This window comes from Saimiri boliviensis, chromosome 1 (genome assembly GCF_048565385.1).
Source record: "Saimiri boliviensis isolate mSaiBol1 chromosome 1, mSaiBol1.pri, whole genome shotgun sequence".
Taxonomy (NCBI): domain Eukaryota; kingdom Metazoa; phylum Chordata; class Mammalia; order Primates; family Cebidae; genus Saimiri; species Saimiri boliviensis.
This window is the reverse complement of record NC_133449.1, coordinates 247,264,597-247,290,061: the sequence shown is the minus strand read 5'-3', so window position 1 is coordinate 247,290,061 and position 25,465 is coordinate 247,264,597. Positions and strand designations below refer to the sequence as shown.

The following is a 25,465-nucleotide window of genomic DNA, read 5'->3' as shown; positions in this document are numbered from 1 at the left end:
GTGTCCTGACAATAGAATTATTTATAATCCTTTGGGTATATACCCAGTAATGGGATTGCTGGGTCAAATGGTATTTCTAGTTCTAGATCCTTGAGAAATTGCCACACTTTCTTCCACAATGGATGAACTAATTTATACTCCCACTGACAATGTAAAAGCATTCCTATTTTCCCATATCCTCTCCAGCATCTGTTGTCTCCTTACTTTTTAATGATTGCCATTCTAATTGGTGTGAGATGGTATCTCAATGTGGTTTTGATTTGCATTTCTCTAATGACTGGTGATGAGCTGTTTTTCATATGTTTGTTGTCTGCATAAATCTCTTGAGAAGTGTCTATTCATATCCTTTGCCCACTTTTTGATGGTTGTTTTTTATTGTAAAATTGTTTAAATTCTTTGTAGATTCTAAATATTAGCCCCTTGTCAGATGGGTAGACTGCAAAAATTTTCTCCCATTCATTCTAAAGGTGTCCACATTTGCTCTTCTTTGAAGCATTTTTATCATGACTATTTTTAAATTGTTGTCAAATAACTAACATCTCTGTCATCTCAGTGTTGGTATCTATTAATTGCAATTTTCTTTCATTTTGAGATCTAGTTATTGGCATAAGAATAATTTATTAAAACCTGTTTATTTTTAAATTATTTTAAGAGATGCCATGTCTTATTTAAATCTTCTGTTTTAATTGGATTTCTCTGACACTGCTTTAGCAGGTGAAGGGGCAGGCGGCACCATCTCATGTCTACCATACGGATGTAAAAGCCCAGATTCCTCATTCAGCATCTTAGGAAAAGGCTCCTTATTACTGCTTAGTGAAGGTGAGAATTTTAAGAGTTTGAGCTCCCAACATGGTTTCCACTGATACTGCAATGAGGGTGACCTTGTTATCATAGAGCAGTGGTGAAGGTCCTGACTGTTCTCTAGGCCTCCACTGACACTAGCCCAGTCAGGAGAGGGAAGAGCACCCTATTACTTACGGATGGTTTTGGAAGTCCAGAATTCCCATGTGTTCTCCACTGACACTAAGAACAGAAATGGAGCTCAGTGATGATAAAACTCCTGGTTCCCTCCTTCCCCTTTTTTGACACTATCCCAGTGTGGACATTGGGGTACTTCATTAGAATCTCAAAAAGGTAAAAACCTAGGCTCCGTACTTGGCTTTTTCAGGAATAGATGGGACTGGGTTCACAATGTTTTCTCTGTTATTCACCTGGAATATGGTGGTTACTGTCTAAAAGTTTGTCTTGTTAGGTTGACCCTTTCTGGTCCTTTAGTTATTATAGAAAGCATGCTTTGTTAAGGATTTTTGCTTACCATGTAATGCATTGGCATTTCTGTGTTGTTTATTTCTTAAGCTCCAAGTTTGGTATATATGAAGCAAATAGGAAACTCAGGGCACTCCCAGCTGGGTAACAGAACAAGACCCTGTCTCAAAAAGGGGAGAAAAAAAAAAAAAAGGACAGACACTCTATTTCAATATAAATAACATTGTTTTAAACAACATTACTCAACATATGAAACCAGTCAGTCATTATCATTCCTAGAGTAAGGAATCTAAATTGACAAACTCATGTGACATAGCAATTAATGTGTTTTTCTTTCGGCCCCAAGGCCCCAAGCCAGTCTGCCTTCTCTTCATATTTCAGAGTATTCCTCTTTCTCTTGCTCTCTCTCTCTCTCCCTCTCTCTGCATACGTGTGTGTATTTGTGTGTGTGTGTGTGTGTGTGTGTGTGTGTGTGTGTAATATTCAAGATTTTTAGTTGTATTTAGCAGAAGGAATAGGGAAAGGTATGTATAATTCATCTTCTGGAAATATATAAATATATAAATATTTAATATATTCATCTTCCTGGAATATATATATATATATATATATATATTTCATATGTTCAACTAAAAATTCAAGATTCATCTAAATATCTTGATTATATATATATATACACACACACACACACACACACGTAGTCTATCATCATTAAAAATTTGTTGATTTATTTACTACTATGTTCTCCATGTCTATGTCCTCTCATCGTCTTTCTTTTATAAAGACATGTTTCACTGGGTTTGGGGCCCAGCTGGATAATCCAGGATTATTCCATTTGGAGATCCTCAACTTAATTACCTCTTCAAAGACTGGTTTCCCAAATAAGTTCACATTCCCAGGTTCCAAGGGTTAAGATATAGGCATATGCTTTTGGAGGCTGCAGTTCAATCCACTACATATGGGTTATTTGGAAGTATGCTATTTAGTGTCCAGATATTTGGGAACTTTCCAGACATCTTTCTGCTACTGATTTATAACTTAATTCCACTGTGGTTCAAGAACATACTCTGCAATCCTTTTAAATGTACTGAGATATATTTTATGGCCTAAAACATACTTTATATTGGTAAATATTTCATGCACATTTGAAAAGAATGTATATCCTGCTGTTTTGGGGTGGAATGTTCTAAAATGTCAATGCAGTTGTTTGGTGCTGTTTTTCAAGTCTCTATAACTTTACTGATTTTCTGTCTACTTATTCTATCAATTACTGAGAGAAGGGAAGTAAATTTCTGACTATAATTATGAGCAGTATGTGCTGTATTACCATGTTCTCTAACTTATACCCTCAGGTTCACTAGTAACTACACAGACAGATGCTTCCTAATGCATTAACTCCCTCTTCTATTAGAAGTCTTGCCCATCTTTTATCTCATTTTGTCATAGATATTTTTCATAAGTTTTGGTTAACATATAGAAGATGGTTGACTGCAAAAAATTCAATTTCATATTTTACTCATACTTTGAAACTAAAAATACACTTTTTTGTTATAAGTATTGTAAATTATGTTCTTAGTTTCATGAGCTGTCTGCTCCTGATCATTTGATGTAATTCTGCATACAATCAAAGCCACTTATGAAATTTTGTGAAAGATACTAAATGCTCTACTGAAAGTTTTTGGCATTAAATATTTAAATAGAAATTAAAAAATGGTAACACGTTTTCAAATATGATAGCAAATTCAAGAAGCAGATTATACTAATTACAATTACTGAGAAGTTACATACACATCACGAACTCAAATTTCTCTTTATGAGGCTTAATGTAGCTTAACACTCTACCTCATAGTAGTTACAATATGGAAATAACACATAAAAGACTTGGGTTGATTGCTCTGTATCACAGCAGGGCCTATGAATGTGCCAAGTCTCCCAAGGTGGCCATACTCTTTGATAAATTCACCTGTGGGTTGCTGTTGTATTTGAGAGAAGCTCATGAACTACCATCTGCAGAAAAGGGAAAGGCACATGAGGACTACGTGTATTTCCTACGCACTGAATCAAGCTCACTACTGCGGAAAAAAAAAACTGTCCCATATTCAGCCAGTTCCGAGAAACCAGCTGAATGAATACTTTGTGGTCACATCTCAACATTAAAATACACAGAATCATCCGCAGTAGGTAGCACACTGAATGGAAATATGAGACAAGATCCAACTAATTGATATAGTAAAACTGCAATTTGTCATAGGAGATAAATTTCTGTTTAAATTATGATGCAAAAGAACTAAATAGTACATTTTGGGAACTTGATCATTATTTCTACATTTATTTAGCACTCACCATGTTTTAGGTAGATATGTCTGGTAGTATAGAGAGCTATTAATGTTTCTATTACCTGATCTCAAGGAAATTTAAAATTAGTTAATATTAAAAATGCATAATAATAAAAACAATGTAGCCTGTATTTCTGCTATTATAAGGTCTCCCAATAATAGAGTTATCTTCTGGGTAAAAAGTCCCTGAGACAATCTCTTCCCTAAGTATGGAAACTCCCAGGAAGTTGCACTTTTTTCATTGACTACCCAAAGTAGTCAATGCCTGTAGGTCTTAACTGTAATACCAACGTCCTAATTCAGAAACAAATGCAGTATATGAAAAAGAAGTGTGTTATCTCCTTTTAGCTAAAAGTTTAGGATGACAGCAGTGTACCCTGGCATGAGCTGCATCACAGAAAAGAGACCCCGACTGTATTTCTCCAGGACAACCTAAGGCAACAGGACAGCCTCCCCATCTCTGCCATTGTTTCTGCACCTACAGAGACCCACTGAAGAAAGAGATGATTCTTCTGGGTCCAGACAAGACAGATTTACCTGATGATCTTTCTCCACTATTAGATACTGAAATAGTGAGAATCTGTACACTTTGTTCACCTTTCATTCCCACTTTATAAAATAGAGAACAGCTAGAGGCTTGCGATTTCTCCTCTTGTCAGAAACCCTCTTCTCTGATATATTCAGGATAGGTAGTTGGCCAGCTTGTTTTCTTTTTGTTTGTTTTTTTGAGACAGAGTCTCACTCTTTCGCCCAGGCTGGAGTGCAGTGACGCAGTCTTGGCTCGCTTCAACCTCTGCCTCCCAGGTTCAAGTAATTCTCCTGCCTCGGCCTCCTGAGTAGCTGGGATTAACAGGTGTATGCCAACACACTCAGCTAATTTTTGCATTTTTGGTAGAGATGGGGTTTTACCATGTTGGCCAGGCTGGTGGTCTCCAACTCCTGATCTCATGATCTGCCCACCTCAGCCCTCAAAGTGCTAGGATTATAGACATGAGCCAGTGTGCCTGGCCCAACCAATTTGTTAAATAAATATATTAAAGTCAAGAATATTCAGAAATAATACCTCAAGTATTCTTTATAAATACAAACATTTAAATGCACATAGTTAGATACCCTTTTGATGTAAAGCCAAGGCATTTTCTTTGAGTTTGAATCTCTTAGATTTCTATGTTGTCTTACATCAAGAAAATCCATTATGCATTATCTGTGATTTACAGTGCTTTTTTCTTATTATTATTATTTTTGAGATGGAGTGTCACCTTGTAGCCCAGGCTAAAGTGCAATGGTGCAATCTCAGCTCATTGCAACCTCCGCCTCCCAGGTTCAAGTGATTCTCCTGCCTCAGCCTCCCAAGTAGCTGGGATTACAAGTAATCGCCACCATTCCTGGCTAATTTTTTGTATTTTTAGTGGAGACGGGATTTCACCATGTTGGCCAGGCTGGTCTCGAACTCCTGACCTCAGGTGATCCACTCACCTTAGCCTCCCAGAGTGCTGGGATTACAGGCATGAGCCACCACACCCAATCACAGTGTTTCTTTGTAACTGAGAAGTTTAGGCACTTGAGAATCAATCTGACTTAAGAATCACTCACATTTCCTCCCAATCTTTTGTGATTGGCTCACCTACACCTAATTCTACAGCATTTTTTTTAGCAGATTTAGTAGCATTTTATTTAGTTTTCACTTCTCTTTACTTACATGTACATCAGTCTGTATAATAATTATATGATACAATATAATAGCAAATACAACAGTCATCAATAGATTTGGGACTCTTGGCAAACATACACCACCACAAAGGAAACCTGAAGTACAAAGATATACTAAAGAGTAGCTGTCTAGATTGTCACAGGCATTAATGTGCAGACTATAGAGGACATAGTGTCTGCTAAGGCACTCCGCTGAAAAATATGTAGAATAAGAAGGATTTGGCTGTTGCTTTTTGAGCTTGTAACTTTGTGTCAAGTCCCGATTATTTAGAAAAGTACAAATAAAAGAACCTGCCTAAGGCTCCCCATTACGACTAGAAAATATCCTTAATCAAAATACACAGATATAAATAAAACATTACAGAGAGGAAAAACAATGAATCTGTTTGGGGGCTAAAGAATAAAAAAATGAAATTCAGAAAAACCAAGACAGCAAAAGGTTAGCAGAGTATGACTTCTACCCTAAGAAGGAAAGCTATGTGTGAATATAACACTACTAAAGTGAAAACAGAGATAATACCTTGCCAGCCTCAGCTCACTGCTACAAGTTCATAGAGTGATGTGGTGCCCACAACTTCCCAAATTCCTCAAAAATGGATTGCAATAAAATGACCTTGATAATTCCTTTCAGGTCTATTTGTACAAACCTTGACATGTGAATGGCAGTTTCAATAAAAAACCAGTAGATCACATGACTAGCTTTGGATGTTTATAAAACTGTTTCAAATGCAAAGCAATCACCAGATTTCAAGATTTGAAAAGCTTTCTAAAATGTTTCATAGTGCACAAGTAAAAGGGACAGGAACATTTCAGTGTCTCTGAGCAAATACAGAGCTTTAAGGAAATAGCTGGTATCAGTGAAGTCATTTTGATTGGACAACTTCAGGCAAACAGGACACCCATTTAACACTACACGTTCTCATATCCTTCACCATGAATTCAGGCATAGCTATTTTCAATCTGTTACAACCTGGGAAACATGATAATTCTTATAAGTCACATACACACACACACACACACACACACACACACACACACACATACACACACACACACACTATTTAAGAAATAGCAGAATGCGTTTCCTTAGTGAGAGAGGAGATTCATACATACCCTGGAAGAAGCTGCAAAGTAACACCATTCCTATGAAATACAGCAAGCAATTGAGATACTTAAAGTAATATTTTCTAAAGAAAAACAACATTCTTAAAGACCATTTGACAACAGTGAGACCAAGTCATGCCCACTTTGTTCTTACATTTGATCTCCATAGACCTTTGTACTCCAGAGACAGACATTTATTTACATAAAATAAAACATCATAAATTGCCAACTAGATTAAGATGTGTGTCAGAATAGCTGCAAATGACCCTTTTGCAAAAACCATTGATAATATGATGTGGCCACTAAGAGATTCGTCACTGGTTATTTTTGAAATTCCAGCTCATTACGCCAACTACCATTATAGCTATTTAAGCATGAAATGTTTGCCCTCATTTTTATTCATATGTTTTATGGACCATTTACTGTTAGCTAGAAAATCGTTTAAAAGGTAATTCAGTTTACAGCTGAGGAAAAATAAGAAGCCTCTGAAACAATCTCAGAATATTGACTTAGTGTCAGATAGGTAGGAATGAACTCAAATTCAGTGTGAAATTGGGGTAAAGGTGACTTTTTAACAAGTAATGTGAAAAAATAAATAAGAAGAGTGGCTTGCTAATGCTTCTCTTTCTGTTTCCCCCTTAACAGGAAACACCTTAGCCACAGAGAGATGAGGATTTTTAAATGCTGGCAAAGTTACCATTGTTCGAAAAGAATATCAAGTGTGCAAGGTATGGCTTCAACACAGTATTAACTACTGTTTGCCTCTTCCACAAAACACTCTTAAAGACTGTGAAAGACTAGATTAGCGAAGAATAGGCCAACCATGCCTTCCATGAGACATATTTTATTTTCCAGTAAACACAAAACTTAATTATATACCAAAAGTCTTTAATGATTACTGTATGTGCAAGGTACTACTCTAGACAGCACAGAGGGATACAAAAATGGTTGCAACCTAGCTTATGACCTCCATGAACTTAAGGATGAGAAATGCCTGAATAACTTTAGCAAAAAGCATATATAAAGCAGGCTACAAATAAACAAAATGCACCTTCTGCTAGAAAATGCAGCTCCCCTTAGCTGTCAGTTGGGTTGAGGTGCCATGAGAATAAACTCTACCCTGGTATTGCTGTGTAGGGGAGGCGCCCCCTTCAGGCCTTAGGGCATCATTGCTTGCTCTTGCAAGTAGGGGCTTTCTCTACTGTTGGGAGGATCTTCAAAGACAAGAACTAAAATTCTTATTTACCCTGTGTTCCTAGCACTTAGTTAAGTGTCTTGTACAAAGGATAATCAGTAAATGTAGAATAAAGAACTAATAAATTCCTTCAATCCAGAATCCTCTGGGTCCTTTTATCTACATGTGCCCATTCACATTTCTGAATGTAAAAATCCTACCCAGCTCAAATGCCACTTCTTCCTTATAGCAATATCCAAAGTTGCCTCACATTTCCATCGTTGGCAAAAATTTTGTTTATTCTTTCTCTGTACTCTTCTTTAATTTATATTCCTCAAACTTCTAAAAGGGTTTGAAATGGTTGAATCTTTAAATCAACAGTTGTTACTAGCTCTCTTTTTACACAATCCCCTAAGATTTTATTTGATTATTGCTATTTGGGTACATTTGCTTTTATGCGTAGGTTCCTAGAGGTAGGTACCTGACCCTAATATGCCATTTGTGATGTCTCCAGAATTTTAAAGGAGCATCCATTTGTTGGTTCGACAAGAACTTCTTTAGCATAGATATTGTACCTAGAGCTAAAGAAAATATTGATTAAATTAAATCATATTTCTAGAAGTGACTGAAATATTTTAATGAAACAAGGCTCTTATTAACCTCTGCAGACTTCTGACTGTTCTAACAGTGTGCTATGTTTGTGCAAGGATTATCATCACCTAGGGCTATCCTGAGACTAACTCCTCCAAGCATATTTCCCCCTCAAATCCACAAGCACTGTTTTCCTCAGATTCATTTTTTTGGATAATTCTGCAGATGAAATATACTGATGATCTTACATCAAATACTTAGAGGAAGAGGTTAAATGATCCCTAAAATGGTGATCAGCTTCTCGCTTTGACTGCCAAACCTCTGCTACACATTTATGAGTCTTCCTAAACCCCTAATTTATGTTTCTAAATTCAAAATGCAAATGTCCTCTTCTCCCCCAAAAAAGTTTGTCATCCTTTCGTTCAGTCTTTCCCATCTCTACAAATAACAAAACAAAACAAAACAAAAACAAATTGAAGACTGCATTAAATGCACAGCTTTTAGCGCACTGCTGGGCACACAGGAAAGATCGGACTAAAAATAGTTAACTGGCGATATGTATGCAAACGAGGTTCTTAACTACAAAGATTATTTTGTGTAATTGGGTATCTTATTTCACAGACAATTCTCATGTAGTCAGATATTTCAAAATGCAACACTCAGAAAAGTTTGTTTTAAAAAGTTTAAGAGCCATACTGAGCAATCCATAGCTGGTATTTTATGTGCTTTCATTTTGAGGTTTCTCATTTACATGAATCATTTATATTTTCTCTAAAAAAAAAGCACTTTTGTTATTTTCAATCATATCAAATTGGTTTTATTCTTGACGTGATGACCATAATTGCAACAAGAGCATCACTGATCACAATGGGATATGAGTATTTCACTTCAGCACTTCCTATTCACCAAATCATGCTGTGTGTGTACCTTAAATTTCTGAGAATTCATTCTTCAGAATCATCTTAGAGATTGCTAATTTTCATAACAAACTAAACTGCTGATTCACCTACAAGAAAACATAGAAGGAACATGTATAACTATATTTGAGTCAACAGCTGCTGTGCCCACTAAAATCTTCCCCGTCTCACATTGAGAATACCACCACTATGTTTTTGCAGCTAAAAGAAGGTTGTTCTAAATGCAGATAATCTAAGAATCAGTCATCTTACATTCATGTCTTTCCCCAGAGTGGTTTAAAGAAAAATGCTTTAGAAAATGTTTATAACATTTAAATTTGTTAGTTGCTGGAAACACTGACTAAGTCTACTGTAGGCTATTTCTAGAACTCCTTAAATATCAACCCCTTCAAAAAAAAATAACAGAATGCAAAGTCCAGTATGTCTGATTTAAATGTATCTATAGGAGCTCAAAATAAGCATGACATTTTGCCCCAATATGTAAAAAAAATCTGGCGTACATTTTAGACAATTTGGGTGATCCCATAAATCATGATAATCTCACACCATCTTGTCTCTTCTAATTTCACCATTCCTAACTTCTGTTCTGCTTCTCTCACCAAATCCCAAAGTAAAGAGCCTGCTTTAAAGATTATCAACTCTTTCCCTCCTCTGTAGAGGAGACTTCCCTACTGCTAAAATAGCAACAAAAAATAACTTGCCTACTAATTACTGAGATGGCTATAGAATCTCCTATTGCACCATCCTCTGGTTAAATGTTTAAAGCTCAGTTAAAATGCAAATTAACAGGAGACAATGTAGCAATTATGGCAAGAGTGGGACAAGAGAAAAAGTTTCATCCAAGAATGCAAATTTTTGAAACTATAATTAAATGTGTAATTTGTTCCATTTTATAGAAATTTTTATGGGTTGGAAAGGTACCAGGAAACCCCAACTAAAATAGTGCCAGATTAGTGTTTCTAGTCTGATAAAAAAAAAATCACCTTAGACACATTGTAATTTTGACAGCCCATCTTATCTCATGTCACTGAATTGATTTTTCCTAAGTTGGGTAGGTTAATGTAAAATTCCCTGAGTTATGTGGGGAAATATGAAAGTTACTTGATGGCCTTCAGTAATTTATTGATGAGGATTGAAACTTTTTACATATGTCAAGAGATGATTGCTGCATCATAGAGAGGATAGTACTCATATGTGTGAGTAAGAATACTGCCTCCACTAGTGGTTTAAGTAAAATCTGTACATATATATAGAACATACATGGATTTCATCTGACTAGCCAGTCATATAACAGGGTGGGGGTGGGTTGAGAAGAAGTGAAATTAGAACAATGAAAGATCAAAAGTAGTAAGAATATAACAGAAGGCATAAAGCACTAAAAGAGGAATCATCTGAGAAGTAAATGATTATAAATCATAACAGAATGGAGATTAATGTACATTCTGAAGATCTCAAGGAAACAAAATGTATAAGAAACAAAAAAAGAAATTAATGTTTGGTAAAATTAAGAACTGACACATCTAATAAGAAATGACTGTAGAAGAGCAGAGAATTAACGATTTGTTGATATGGAATAACCCATACTTGAAAAAAATTATACATTAATATGAAATATACATATAGAACAAGAAATAGGAGGCTGGGAGAGTGGCTCACACCAGTAATCCCAGCACTTTGGGAGGCTGAGGTGGGCGGATCGCTTGAGCTCAGGACTTTGAGACCAGCCTGAGCAACATAGCAAAACCCCATCTCTACTAAAAATACAAAAAATTAGCTGGGTATGGTGTCATGAGCCTGTGATCCTAGCTACTCGGGAAGCTGAGGTGGGAGAATCACCTGAGCCTGGGGAAATGGAGGTTGCAATGAGCCATGATTGTACCACTGCACTCCAGCCCAGGCAGTTGGAGTGAGACCTGTCTCAAAAAAAAAAAGAAATAAGAAGATACAGATAAAGCAAAGGAATAATGATTTTTTAAAATATTCTTTCCCTTAATGTATTTGTAACCCCCCCCCTAAAAATTGTCACAAGCCAATAATACAAACAGACAAATAGTAAGTGCTGTAACACAAGGAAAGAGACCTGAATATTTTCTAAAGAACAAAACGTTCTGTACTGCCTTGAAGGAATGTGAAGTAACAACAGAAATTGTTAGGACCACTTTTCTGGGTTTCCTATCTATCTAAAGAGCAACATCTTTAATGAACAATGACCTGGACACAGATTCAACATCTTGACATGGACACAAACCATCTTGACGTTGCCAACCTCCATTAGAGACTGATAATATTGATTCCAATCTTGGGCATTTTCAGGAAATGAGAAGACAAGCTAACCATCTGTCTTCCTTTAGTTGTAGTTTTAAAGCATGGTATTCCAAAAATAAAAGTCAATTATATGCCACAGATTAAATATCAAACTTTGAATGATATCTACTGTCTAGGTAATAAAAGCATAAGATTCTACTTGCCCATAGGGTTCTTTGAACAAAATAATAAAAATGTCAAACAATTCAATTTTTAAAAGAACTCCACTGAAGAAAACTTTACTTTTCTAAACTAGAAATCAAATATATAATTAAAAGCTTAACAACTAAATGCAAAAAAAATATCTATTACAGTATAGTGGACAAATATAACATTTTTAGAGAAGAGATGTTGCTAATCATTAAGAAAATCCTAAAAATCCTAAAAGACAAAGGCCTAAAAAGACAGGTTTTCAAATTTCAAACTGACTAGTAATCCAAGAGATGCAAACTAAAACACTGAGATTCTATTTATAGATAACAAAATAAAAATAACATGTAAGGCTAGACAGTGGGCAGCAAGACAAGCATACTTGTATAGAATGCAGGGGAATTTCTTTTTGAGAAATAATTTGGGGAAAGCCTTTGACCTGGCAGTTTCACTTCTGGGAATCTATTCTAAGCAAATAATCCAAAATGTAAATTAAAAGGTATGCACACAAATGTTCCCTAATAATCTGTATTAATATGGGAAAATGACCAACAATAAAATAATGGTTAATCATGATACACAATTCATGTAACACACATAATATAATACACATTATACAGACTTTATAGTTATATAGGGAAACATTCCTGTCATGCAGAAAAGTATGATTCAACATTTTAGATATGATGTCAAACCCTGTGTGTGTTTGTAATGTTCATACCCCCAGTACATATCGAAAACTACGTTTTGAAATAACTGTCTCTATAAAGACAGACATTATTTTTCTTAAATAATTTAAGAAAATAATTTAAGAAAAGACACATTATTTAAAGAAGAAAATTTTTACTGTTTTCCAATAGTACCATGCAGCCAGAACAAAACATCCTTTTGGAGTTATTAAATTTGGTTTACAATAATGGAGGATTATGAGAGAATCCACAGAGGGTCTAGGCATGGCTAAGTAAAGGCTATATTCATTTAAAACAAAGTTGAAAGCCAAACATTTCAAGACATCAAATAACATTTATGACTTGGATTCATTTGGTATGCTAAATACAAATTATTTTTTGTACTTATCTCTGCCAAGAATCTTTATTGATTAACTTGTAAACCTTAAGACAAAATAGAACATATCTAAAACAACACAAAACATACTTCTTGCCAAAGATCCTACAATTCTTCCCAACAAGTCTAATTTTACTGGATATTTAACTTAATTCTGATTATCAAGCATTCACAACTTTTGCTGTGAAGAGTTACAAAAGCTATTTCTTCCAGTTCTAGAGTTTGAAGATTTAACAACTAAAAGTATATGTAAAATTTTTTATTCCTAAAATGTAGATGTGTTCCTAATTACATGAGCAGGTCCTCTCCCCAGTTCCCCAACAAACGATATTGCAAAGACTGGTACTGGCAATGAATTGAGTAATACTATTTATTAATACCAATAAAAATAAAAAGCTTTAATTACTTTCAATTCTAAGACTAGTTTCCATAATCACGTTGTTGATGAAACATATAACTAATTTTGAACCATCTCCTCTCTATTAAGACATGGCCCAAAATGATAATAGGTCCTTGTTTGATTATGCAGATTGGACAATTCTAAAGTTTCCTGATGAAATATTTATTGCAAAGAGTGCAATTTCTTTACATATATATATTATTATTATTATTATTTTAGATAGAGTTTCACTCTTTTGCCTAGGCTGGAGTGAAGTGGCATGATCTCGGCTCACTGCAACCTCTGCCCTCCAGGTTCAAGCAGTTCTCTGTGTTAGCCTCCCCTTATGAGAAAAAACACTAAGGAACTATTTCATAAGCTGTCCCTGTTGAAAGTGATTAGAAGGATTCCTGGGCCAGGAGTGGTGGCTACGCCTGTAATCCCAGCACTTTGGGAGGCCGAGGCAGGCGGATCACCTGAGATAAGGAGTTGGAGAACAGCCTGACCAACATGGAGAAACACCGTCTCTACTAAACATACAAAATTAGCCAGGCATGGTGGCACATGCCTGTAACCCCAGCTACTTGGGAGGCTGAAGCAGGAGAATCACTTGAACCTGGGAGGTGGAGGCTGCAGTGAGCCCAGATCACACCATTGCACTCCAGACTGGGCAACAAGAGTGAAACTCCATCTCAAAAACAAAAAAGAAAAGAAAAAGAAGTATTCCTGAACACTGAGTAACCCACATCTTTATGATAGAGAGCATTTCCATCTCCCCAGAAAGTTCTCCCATCTCTTGTTCTAGTAAATCTTCCCTCTCTGAGGCAATCACCTTTTTCTAACATTAGTTTTGTTCTAGAACTTCTTAGAAATGGAATCATACAAGATGTATTCCTTTTTGTCTCAATTCTTTCATTCAGCATTTTGTCCATGAGTCATTTTGTTGCAAGTATCAGTTCATTCATTTTTGTTGCTGAGAGATATACATTGTACAACTGTGACAAAATTTATCGATTTTCCTTTTAATACGTGAGATTATGAATATTATAACAAATCAGTGTAGTATACTTTTTATGTGTAATATAAATGTTTGCTTCTGGGTAAATAACAGGAGTGGAATTGCTGGGTCAAAGGATAGGTGAAAATAACTATTTATCTGCAAAACATTCGTTCAAAGTAGTTACAACATTTAATTTTCCTTTCAACAATGTATGAGTTTAGTGTTTCTAACTCCTCATCAGTTTTTGGCGTTTTCAACCTTTTTAATTTTGTCCATTCTAGTGGGTGCGTAGTGGTATCTCTTTGTGGTTGTAAATGCATTTCTCTGAAGCCTAAAGATGTGGAGCACTCTTTACTGTGGTCATTGGTCATTTGTATATTTACTTTAGTAAAGTGTCCCTTGAAATGCTTTGCTCATTTTTATTGAGCTATTTTCTTTGGTCTTTATCTATTAATATAGATGTGCTTTCTGTGATGCTGATTAAAGTCCTTTGTCAGATATGTTTTACAAATATCTTAATCCTATTAGTGGCTTGCTTACTCATTTACTTAAATATGTCTTTTGATGAGCAGTTTAATTTACCAATATTTAGGGTTATTATTTTCTGAGTCTGTCATATTCTGTTCTTGAAGTATCAGAGTGTTAGCTTTTACTTTTAGGTCTCTAATTCATTAGTTTTTGTCTGAGGTATGAAGTTAGGAAGTAAAAATTTATTTTTCCCATATGGATATCAATTTATTCCAATTTCATTTGTAAATAAGACTCTTCATTCCTTAATTGCTTTGGTGTCTTGAAAAAAAATCAATTTACTGTTTCTGGACTCTTTTATTTCCTTCATATATTTGTCTATCCTTATGCCAAGATTCAAGTTGTAATCTTGAATACAACTGTATTTTTTATAGGAAAAGTAGAGTCAGGTAGAATTGCTCTTCAAGATTATTCTGACTATTCTACCTTCTTTACCCTCTCATATAAATTTTAGAATAAGTTTGTCAATTCTTATAAAATAAAAGCCACTCTGATGAAGATTAAGATAAATTTGAATCTATAGATTAACTCGGGGAAAATTAATACACTAAATTGTTATTGAGTCTTCTAATCAATAAGCAAAATGTATCTCTCCATTTACTTAAGTCTTCTTAAATTTCTCTCAGCAAATTGTAGTTTCCAGTGTAAGAATTGGGCACATATTTCATTAAATTTACTACTAAGTATTTTCTATTTTCTGGCATAATAAATAAAATTTTAAAATATTTACTTTTAATTGTCAACTGTATTCATAAACATGATTGAATTTGTATTGACTAAGATACTGAGACCTTTCTAAATTCACTTATTCATTCAAGTCACTTTTTTGGAAGCTATTCTTTATTGTTATTTAAGTACCTGTTCATGTAATCCATAAATAAAAACTGCTTTACTTCTTGTTTTGAAAACTGCATTTTAATCATTCTTCTTGCACTGTTGCTAAGACCTTCAGTAAAATGTTGACTAGCAATGTGAGGACAGATATTACTGCCTTGTTCCCAATCTTATGGGAAAAGCAGGCCATCACCTTTAATTATGATGTGAGCTGTTGGGCTTTTTTGTAGATGGCTTTTATCAAATATTCCCACAGATGACTGCTTGCTGAGATGGGAGTAGGTGCCATCCTGTGCACTGCAGGATGTTCAGCAGCAACCCTGGCTTCTACCAACTAGGTGGCAGTATCACCCTTCCCCTAGCTGTGACATTGTCTCCTCCAGACATTGCCTAAGGTCCCTATGGTCAAAGTTGCCCACATTTGAGAACCACTGAACTAAACTGAGGCAGCAAGTCAGGCACAAACACAGGAGATTACAGCTAACGTTATCAGGCAGCTGCTTGAATGGGGACTTGCGTTTTCTGAGCTGCAGACTGACTTGCTTGGTTCACCTATTTCTTTAGATCCCCTTGACTATTAAAAGGTTGTCTTGGTCCGCCTGGGCTGCCATAACAAAATGCCTCAAACAGGATGGTTTATAAACAATAGCAATTTATTTCTCAAAACTCCGGAGACTGGGAAGTCCAAGATCAAGGAAGCAGCAAATGTAATGTCTAATAAGGGCCAGCTTCCTCATATATGGCACCTTCTTACAGTGTCCTCACGTGATGGAAGAGTAACTGAGATCCCTAGGGTCTCTTGTATAAGGGCACCAATCATATTCATGAGGATCACCTATTCACCTCCTACAGGCCTCAACTCCCTAAGACAATCACCTTGGAGGTGAGGATTTCAACATATGAATATAGGAGGGACACAAACATTCAGACAATAAGAGAGGCTCTGACTCATTCTTCTGGGTGCAATGCTTACATAAAACAGGAACATTCAGACTCAGGACCCTGAAGATACTGCGATAGCACCCTGGGGAGGAGTTATTCTCAGGCCTCTAGGCTTTCCAAATTGGTCACAGATGGCACAGAATGACAGCAGCCTAGTCTTCATCTCCTTTATTTATTTTTCCTGTACAATGAGTCAATGTCTTAAGGTGTTTTCTTACCTGCAATGCAGCTATTATTCACAAAAAGATTCAGTAAGCCTGCTTTTTAAAAGAGCCGTATTTTTACACACACACACCCATGCACACATTCTTCACATTCCTTCTAATAAGTAGCATAACACTTTCCAAATGTAACAAAATTTGACAAAGTCAGTGTATTTGAATTGTACAATGAGTCCATGTTTTCCAATCTCCTCCCCACATGCTATTGCAAAAGGTAAATGGACACGTGTTTATTGCAGCACTTTTCACAATACCAAAGACTTGGAACCAACCCAAATTCCCATCAGCGTTATTAGACTGGATAAAGAAAATGTGCCATATATACACCATGGAATACTATGCCTCCATGAGAAAGAATGATTTCATGTCCTTTGCAGGGAAATGGATGAAGCTGGAAACCATAATTCTCAGCAAACTAACACAAGAACAGAAAACCAAACACCACATGTTCTCTCTCATAAGTGTGAGTTGAACAATGAGAACATATGGGCACAGGGAAGGGAACATCACACACTGGGGCCTGTCTGGAGTTGAGGGTAAGGGGAGGGATAGCATTAAGAGAAATACCTAGTATAGATGACAGGTTGATGAGTACAGCAAACCACCATGGTACATGTATACCTATGTAACAAACCTGCATGTTCTGCACATGTATCCCAGAACTTAAAGTACAATGAATAAAAAGGTTTAAGTATTTCTATATTGAATGAGCTTTCAATATTGGAAAAAATATACATGACTCTTTTTCAAATATTTTTGGTATTAATAAAATTCAAAATAATTTAAAAGCAACTTTTCTCATCAAGTATTTACAAAATTCATAGATACTAAACCTTACTCTTCCTGGGTAAGGTTTTCCAAGTTTTGTGACATTAGAACATGTTGGTAACAAGGAGCCTAGGCAAAAACAGAAATATAAAGTAATGAAAGCTACAAGTATGGAGAAATATTAATCATTGGATAATTTTCTAAGATCTAATATGAACAGACCCTGTTAATAACAGAAGGGAGAAAATACTATAAAATTCAAAGAGTTTGAAGAAATAAGCATTTATATGGAAATCAATGTATTGAGAAGTGTGTTATGGTGTCCAAACATGCTATAAAGCTGGGCATCATCTCAACTTTATCATCAAAACATTTTTAACTCACTCTTCTGGAGAATTTTCTCTCCTTTCATTTTATTATACACTCTATCCAATTGTATTACAAAACACAGTTTCAATTACTGAAATACACTTTATAATAAAATTGCTGGTATTATTCTATAACCAAAGGTCAGTAGGTTCAACTCCAAATAAAAAGGCAAAATGTTTTTATTCATAAAAGAGAATTTCTATTCCCAGCCAGTTATACAGGAAATGCCAATAGGATTGTATTGTGGAAATTTTAACACAATATAACTTCTATGCATGCTTAATTTAGCACAGCCAAGGAAGAAACATCTTCAAGATATTCCAAGTGTGAGGCCCACTCCAATTGTAGATGACTCATGTTTATGGCTGTGATTAACAAACGGCCAGTGCCTTCAGCTGTAGAGCAGAATTATTAGCTAGTTCAAATGTCCATTCAAAATAATGCACTTCTAAATTATCACATTTTTTTGGTAATTTCATTCCAGACAGTTCCTTACTTGAGCAAAAACTATGAATTCTTCATTTGGCTATGGTTTATATATAGTTTGATAATTCTTTATCTTACTTTAAATCAACATCTTACCAGAAAAACAAACAAACAAAAAACAGATTACAGGAAAAATTTCAATTAACTTATCAGGTACAGAAAATGTATTTGCATTAAGCATGATATTTTTCCCCAATCTCTCCTGTTTATGACTAACTGCATGCCATTCAACTATAATAAAAGTGTTTACAAAAAGATCAGAGAAGTTATCCACCTTCATAGCCATTTGGAAGAGGAAAAATTCTTTTTACTCTTTCCAAAATGAGTTATAAACACATCCCTAAAGCAATTTCAAGCAAATATATTCCTCTGCAATTTGATTCTGAAAAAAAATTCTATACAACTGAAAATTACACCCAGAGAATACTTAAAATAAATCATGACTATGGAACAACAATTACTATATCTGGATACACAATTAGGCAACTAATTATTTCAAAAATGCAATCATGCACACAAATAGATACTCACTAATTTCCCTCCCACTATAATCCCTTAACTTCCTCTTGTGTTTTTCACATCAATTTTAGCTCCCCTATCATTTTTTCTCTATTAAGAACAATTTTTAAAATGTTTTTTCTCTTCCACTAATATATGCAATTCAATTATGTTTCCCTGTCAAGGTATCCAAGGATGATTAGCATCCATTATCTGATCCTTCATTTTCTATACAACCACTGCAAATCAGTGGCATAAAGGAAATTCTTGTTCTTTGGTTTGTATCAGTAATAACAAGAGAACATACCAAATATAAAACATTAGGAATATATCACAGTAAATTCAAACACAGTGCATTTCTGTTACATTTCAGCAGTCATCATGGAACTTTTAGGTCTCTGTTTCACATATTCTTTTGAGGCATTCTTACTTCAAAGAAAAGAAGAAAGGAAACAATTGAAAATTCATACTTTAATGTTAGCTACAGGATTATGTCTTCATTCCAAGTAGAACCAGAGATTTAAAAATTAAATGATTAGCACACACCTCTTTTATTTAGAGCTCTTTTATTTAGAGCTTGTGTGCTAATCATTTAATTTTTAAATCTCTGGTTCTACTTGGAATGAAGCAGAACCACAGATTTCGCTGAAAAAAAAAATAGGTTTTTTTCAGCCTTCTGATAGGAAGTTTAGGTTCAAAAGAGCTTCTGGCTAACATCATGTAATGATGCTGTTACCAACTTGTCACTAAAATCGTTGAAGACAGCCTTTGAAACCAAAACAAATGGACAATCAATTCTATCATCTATAAGAAAAAGATAGGTTCTAACTTTGAAACCCTAAAGGGAATTTATTTATTCCATGGCATACCCAGCTTTCACTTCCAATTGCTTGGCTTGTAGACACAGAAAACTAAGAACGCATCCTTTTTCCTTCAACTTTAAAGTTCAAGGGTACATGTGCAGGATAGGCAGGTTTATTACATAGGTAAAGATGTGCCATGATAGTTGCTGCACAGATAATCCCATCATCTAGGTATTCAGCCCAGCATCCATTAGTTATTCTTCCTGATACTCTCCCTCCCCACAAACCACACCATCTCCACAGTCCCCAGTGTGTGTTGTTCCCCCATGTGCCCATGTGTTCTCAACGGACAGTTCCCACTTACAAGAAAGAACATATGGTGTTTGGTTTTCTGTTCCTGCATTAGTTTGCTGAGGCTTCCAATTCCAACAAAGGACATGATCTCATTCCTTTTTATGGCTGCATAGTATTTCATGTTGTATATGCACCACATTTTCTTTATCCAGTCTATCGCTGATGGGCATTTAAGTTGATTCCATGTCTTTGCTATTGTGAATAGTACTGCAATAAACATACACATGCATGTATCTTTATAATAGAATGATCTGTATTCCTTTGGGTATATACCCAGTAATGGGATTGCTGGATCAAATAGTATTTCTGCCTCAAGATCTTTGAGGAATTGCCAAACTGTATTCCATAATGGTTGAACTAATTTACATTCCCATAAACAGTGTAAAAGCATTCCTTTTTCTCCACAACCTCAGCAGTATCTGTTATTTTTTGACTTTTTGATCACAGCCATTCTGACTGGTATGAGATAGTATCTCACTGCAGTTTTGATTTGTATTACTCTAATCATCAGTGATGCTGAGCTTTTTATCATATGCTTGTTGGCTGCATGAATATCTTCTTTTGCAAAGTGTCTTTTTGTGTACTTTGCCCACTTTTTAATGGTGGTGTTTATTTCTTGTAAATTTGTTTAAGTTCCTTATAGACTCTGGATATTAAACTTTTGTCAGATGGATCGACAGCAAACATCTTCTCCCATTTTGTAAGTTGCCTGTTCATTCTGATGATAGTTTCTTTTGCTGTACAGGGGCTCTTTAATTTAGTTAAATCTCATTGGTCCATCTTTGCTTTTGTTGCAATTGCTTTTGGCATTTTCATCATGAAATCTTTGCCTGTGCCTACATCCTGAATGGTAATGCCTAGATTTTCTTCTAGGGTTTTTTATAGTTTTGGGTTTTACATTTATGTCTTTAATCCATCTTGAGTTAATTTTTGTATATGGTGTAAGGAAGGGGTCCAATTTCTATTTTCTGCATATGGCTAGTCCATTCTCCCAGCACCATTTATTAAGTAGGGAATCCTTTCCCCATTGCTTGTTTCTGTCAGATTTGTTGAAGATGAGATGTTGTTGGTGTGTGGTCTTATTTCTGAGTTCTCTATTCTCTTCCATTGGTCTATGTGTCTGTTTTGATACCCATACAATGCTGTTTTGGTTACTGTAAACTTGAAGTATATTCTGAAGTCAGGTAGCATGCTGCCTCCAGCTTTGTTCTTTTGCTTAGGCTCGTCTTGGCTATTTAGGCTCTGTTTTGGTTCCATATGAATTTTAAAATAGTTTCTTCTAATTCTGTGCACAATGTCAATGGTAGTTTAATGGGAATAGCATTGAATTTATAAATTACTCTAGGCAGAGTGGCCATTTTCATGATATTGGTTCTTCCCATCCATGAGCATGGTGTTTTTCCATTTGTGTTATGTCTGATTTCTTTTAGCACTGGTTTGTAGTTCACTATGAAGAGGTCCTTCACTTCCCTTGTTAGCTATATTCCTAGGTATTTTATTCTTTCTGTTGTAATTGTGAATGGGAGTTCATTCATGATTTGGCTCTCTGCTTGCCTGTTTTTGGTGTACAGAAATACTAGCAATTTTTGCACACTGATTTTGTATCCTGACTGCTGAAGTTGATTATCAGATTAAGATGCTTTTGGGCTGTAATGATGAATTTTCTAGATATAGGATTATGCCATCTGTATACAAAGATAATTGGACTTCCTCTCTTCCTATTTAAATATCCTTTATTTCTGTCTCTTGCCTGATTGCTCTGGTCAGAACTTCCAATACTATGTTGAAAGGTGAGAGAGGGTATCCTTGTTTTGTGCCCATTCAGTATGATGTTGGCTGTGGGTCTGTCATACATGACTCTTATTATTTTGAGGTATGTTCTTTCAATACCTAGTTTATTGATAGTTTTTTTTTAATGTAAATGGATGCTGAATTTTATCAAAGGCCTTGTCTGCATCTATTGAGGTAATCATGTGATCTTTGTCTTTAGTTTTTCATTATGTGATGGATCACTTTTATTGATTTGCATATGTTGAAACAACCTTGCATCCCAGGGATGAAGTCAACTTGAACATGGTGAATAAGCTTTTTGATGTGCTGCTAGACTTGGTTTGCCAGTATTTTATTGAGGACTTTTACATAGATGTTCATCAAGGATATTGGCCTGAAGTTTTCTTTTTTTTGTTTTATCTCTGTCAGGTTTGGTATCAGGATGATGCTAGCATCATAGAATGAGTTAGGGAGGAGTTCCTCCTTTTCAATTTTTTTGAATAGTTTAAGCAGAAATACTACCAGCTCTTCTTTGTACCTCTGGTATAATTCAGCTGTGAATCCATCTAGTCCTGCTTTTTTTTTTTTTTTTTGGTTGGTATGCTATTTATTACTGTCTCAATTTCAGAACTTATTATTGATCTATTCAGGGATTCAATTTCTTCCTGGTTCAGTCTGGTTCAGTTTATGTGTCGAGTAATTTACCCATTTCTTCTAGATTTTCTAATGTACGTACAAGGAGGTGTTTAAAGCGTTCTCTGATGGTTATTTGTATTTCTGTGGAGTCAGTGGTGATATCCTCATTATTTCTAATTGTGTATATTTGATCCTTCTCTTTTATTCTTTATTCGTCCAGCTAGTGGTCTATTTTATTAACTTTTTTCAAAAATTCAGATCCTGAATTTGTTGATTTTTTGAAGGATTTTTTTTATCTCTCTATCTCCTTCAATTCAGCTCTGATCTTAGTTATTTCTTGTCTTCTTCTAGCTTAGGGGTTTGTTTGCTCTTGATTCTCTGGTTCATTTAGTTGTTATGTTCGATTGTTAATTTGAGATCTTTCCAGCTTTTTGGTGTGGGAATTTCATTTTTTTTTCAGACACGGTCTTACTTCATTACTCAGGCTGGAGTGTGGAGTGCAGTGGCACGAACTTTTTTGCTGCAACCTCTGCCACCCACATTCAAGAGAGTCTCGTGCCTCAGGCTCCCAAGTAGCTGAGACTACAGGCACCCGCCATCACTCCCAGCTACTTTTTGTATTTTTAGCGGAGACAAGGTTTCACCATGTTTGCCAGGATGGTCTCAAACTCTTGACCTCAAATGATCCACCTGCCTCAACCTCCCAAAGTGCTGGGATTACAGGTGTGAGCCACCACACCCAGCCTGAATTTCCCTCTTAATACTGCTTTAGCTGCAGCCCAGAGATTGTGGCATGTTGCCTCTTTGCTCTCATTAGTTTCAAAAAACTTCTTGATTTCTGCCTTAATTTCATTATTTATCCAAGAGTCATTCAGAAGCAGGTTGTTCAATTGCCATGTAATTGTGTGGTTATGAGTGAATTTCTTAATCTTGAGTTCTAATTTAATTGTGCTGTGATCTGAGCAACTGTTATGATTTCAGTTCTTTTGCATTTGCTGAGGAGTATTTTACTTCCAATTATGTGATTAATTTTAGAGTCAGTGCTGTATGGTGACAAAAGAATGTATATTCTGTTGGTTTTAGGGGAGAATTCTGTAGATATGTATCAGGTTTGCTTGATCAAGAGCTGAGTTCAGGTTCTGAATATCTTTGTTAATTTTCTATCTCAGTGATCTGTCTAATATTGTCAGTGAGGTGTTAAAGTCTTCCATTATTATTGTGTGGGAGTCTGTCTCTTTGTAGGTCTCTCAGAACTTGTTTTATGAATCTGGATGCTCCTGTGTTGGATGCATATATATTTAGGACAGTTATCTATTCTTGCTGAATTGAACCCTTTACTACTATGTAAAAAAAAAAATATGGAACCCTTCAGCAACTTGCGTGTAATCCTTGTGTGGGGGCCATGCTAATATTATCTGAATTGTTCCAATTTTAGTATATGTGCTGCCACAGCAAGCACTCCTTCTTTTCTTTATTGGGTAAAAGAGACCCGGAGTTCTCGGTTTGGGGAATTTTACTCAGAGGCAAATGTACTTTCTCCCACCATTCCAGCATCTTTAAGAAAAAAATGAGCAGAAAGCAGGGGTGAGAGGCCCATAGTGCCACATGTTCCAAAAGGTTTAGTCTGCAGAGATAGAGCCTTTGGTTAATGAACTGGGGAGAAAAGGTGAACAGAGCACAGAGGAGCAATCCTGATAGGTTGAGATTACAGATGCCATGTAAAACTTCTTCTTACAGTATCAGAGAATCAACCTGCAGTAGCTGAAAGATCAAAAGCCAACTGAGAGGAGGTACTTTTAAAAAAATTACCAGAAAATGGTAACTGAAATGGCAACTAAACCCAACGATGTTCATTAAACTGTAAACTGGATGTTGAAGTTTTCACCACCATTGTAATAGAAAAAGAGTCAGACTAAAAAAACCCACTCAACTTGGGTACCTTTGTGGTTTTACTTAAATTTGAGCTATATAGATATACATATTTGATTCTCTAGTTTGTTTAGTTGTGATATATGTATATACACACACATACACACACAGAGTACAAAACAGAGGAAAGAGAACAGTGCTCTAAAAATTCAAAACAAATCTCCAAAAATTTTTTACTGCAGAATCCAAAAGAAAAACTCAAAAGACTACTTGGTATCCTCAACAGAGAACCAAGATATTGGCCTCTGTGAAAAGAAAACAGGATGAAATGAAAAGGATTCCAGCCAGGCTAAACAAGACAATGGACAATGGGTAAAATGAAAAGGGAGAGGGATTATTTTTTAAAAGGAAGACTACATAGAAACTAAAAACAAAATAGAAGAATGAATTGATACTGAAGACAGTGGGTTTAAGCATTATTTACAGTTCTATAAGCCTTCACATGAGAAAGGAGAAGTGTGTTAGAGAAGAAGAAAAAATTGAAAAAGACAGACTAGAGAGCGAACATACAGCCCAGCAATATTCCCAGAGAGTCCAGAGAAATAAAACAGAAACAATAACCAAATACACATCTGAAAAAAAAAAAAACCTTTCCTAACCTCAGGAAAAGGGGTGACATGGCTCCAGGAAAAAAATGAATCCGTAAAAGACCTAAACCTTAACACATCTGGCACTTTTCAACTACTGAATAAACAGAAAAAAAAATCCTGCAGAATTTCAGGAAGAAAGAAAACTTTTTACTCAAAAAAAAATTAAAAATATGCTAGCTTCAAATAAGATACAGATTCTAAGGAAACGCCGTAGCCCCTAAGACATTATATATTACAATGTATATGTATAAATAAATAAATAAATAAATAAATATATATATATATATATACGTGTGTATACACACACACACACACTGTTATAACTGTAAGAAGAAACTGATAGAAATACAGTACTAATGTCAAACAAAACTGTCTTAAAGAGAAAAAGTAGCTGGGAAGTTAAAAGGACCATAAAGCATATAAGTAAATACAATTAATGAAGTTGGTCTAATAGTTACATTTAAAAGTTTGGATTTTTCAAGGAAAATACTTTTGTAAAAAGTTGGTCAAAAATTGTTCATATATTAGATAGAGGCAGTTGTAAGCTATAAAACATAGAAATTATATAGAACATAAGTATGCATAAATATGTGAAACACATACAAATAACCTAGTAGAATTAATATCAGAAGACAACCTTTAAAAATAAACACACAAAAGCAAATCGTAAAACATTTCTAAATGACAAAGGCTGAAGAATAAATCCAAATTGCAATTATAAACTATTTTAAAATTAAGAAC

The 25,465-nt window shown here is 35.3% G+C and overlaps 1 non-coding gene and 1 pseudogene across 1 annotated transcript; both read right to left on the bottom strand.

Annotated features, from left to right (window-relative positions):
- Positions 1–25,465, bottom strand: part of LOC141585272 (protein SET pseudogene) — a 300,212-nt pseudogene that overhangs the window by 110,758 nt on the left and 163,989 nt on the right.
- On the bottom strand, positions 23,558–23,664 carry LOC120365666 (U6 spliceosomal RNA). Its single transcript, XR_005580553.1, has one exon. It is a non-coding gene; the product is annotated as a U6 spliceosomal RNA (small nuclear RNA).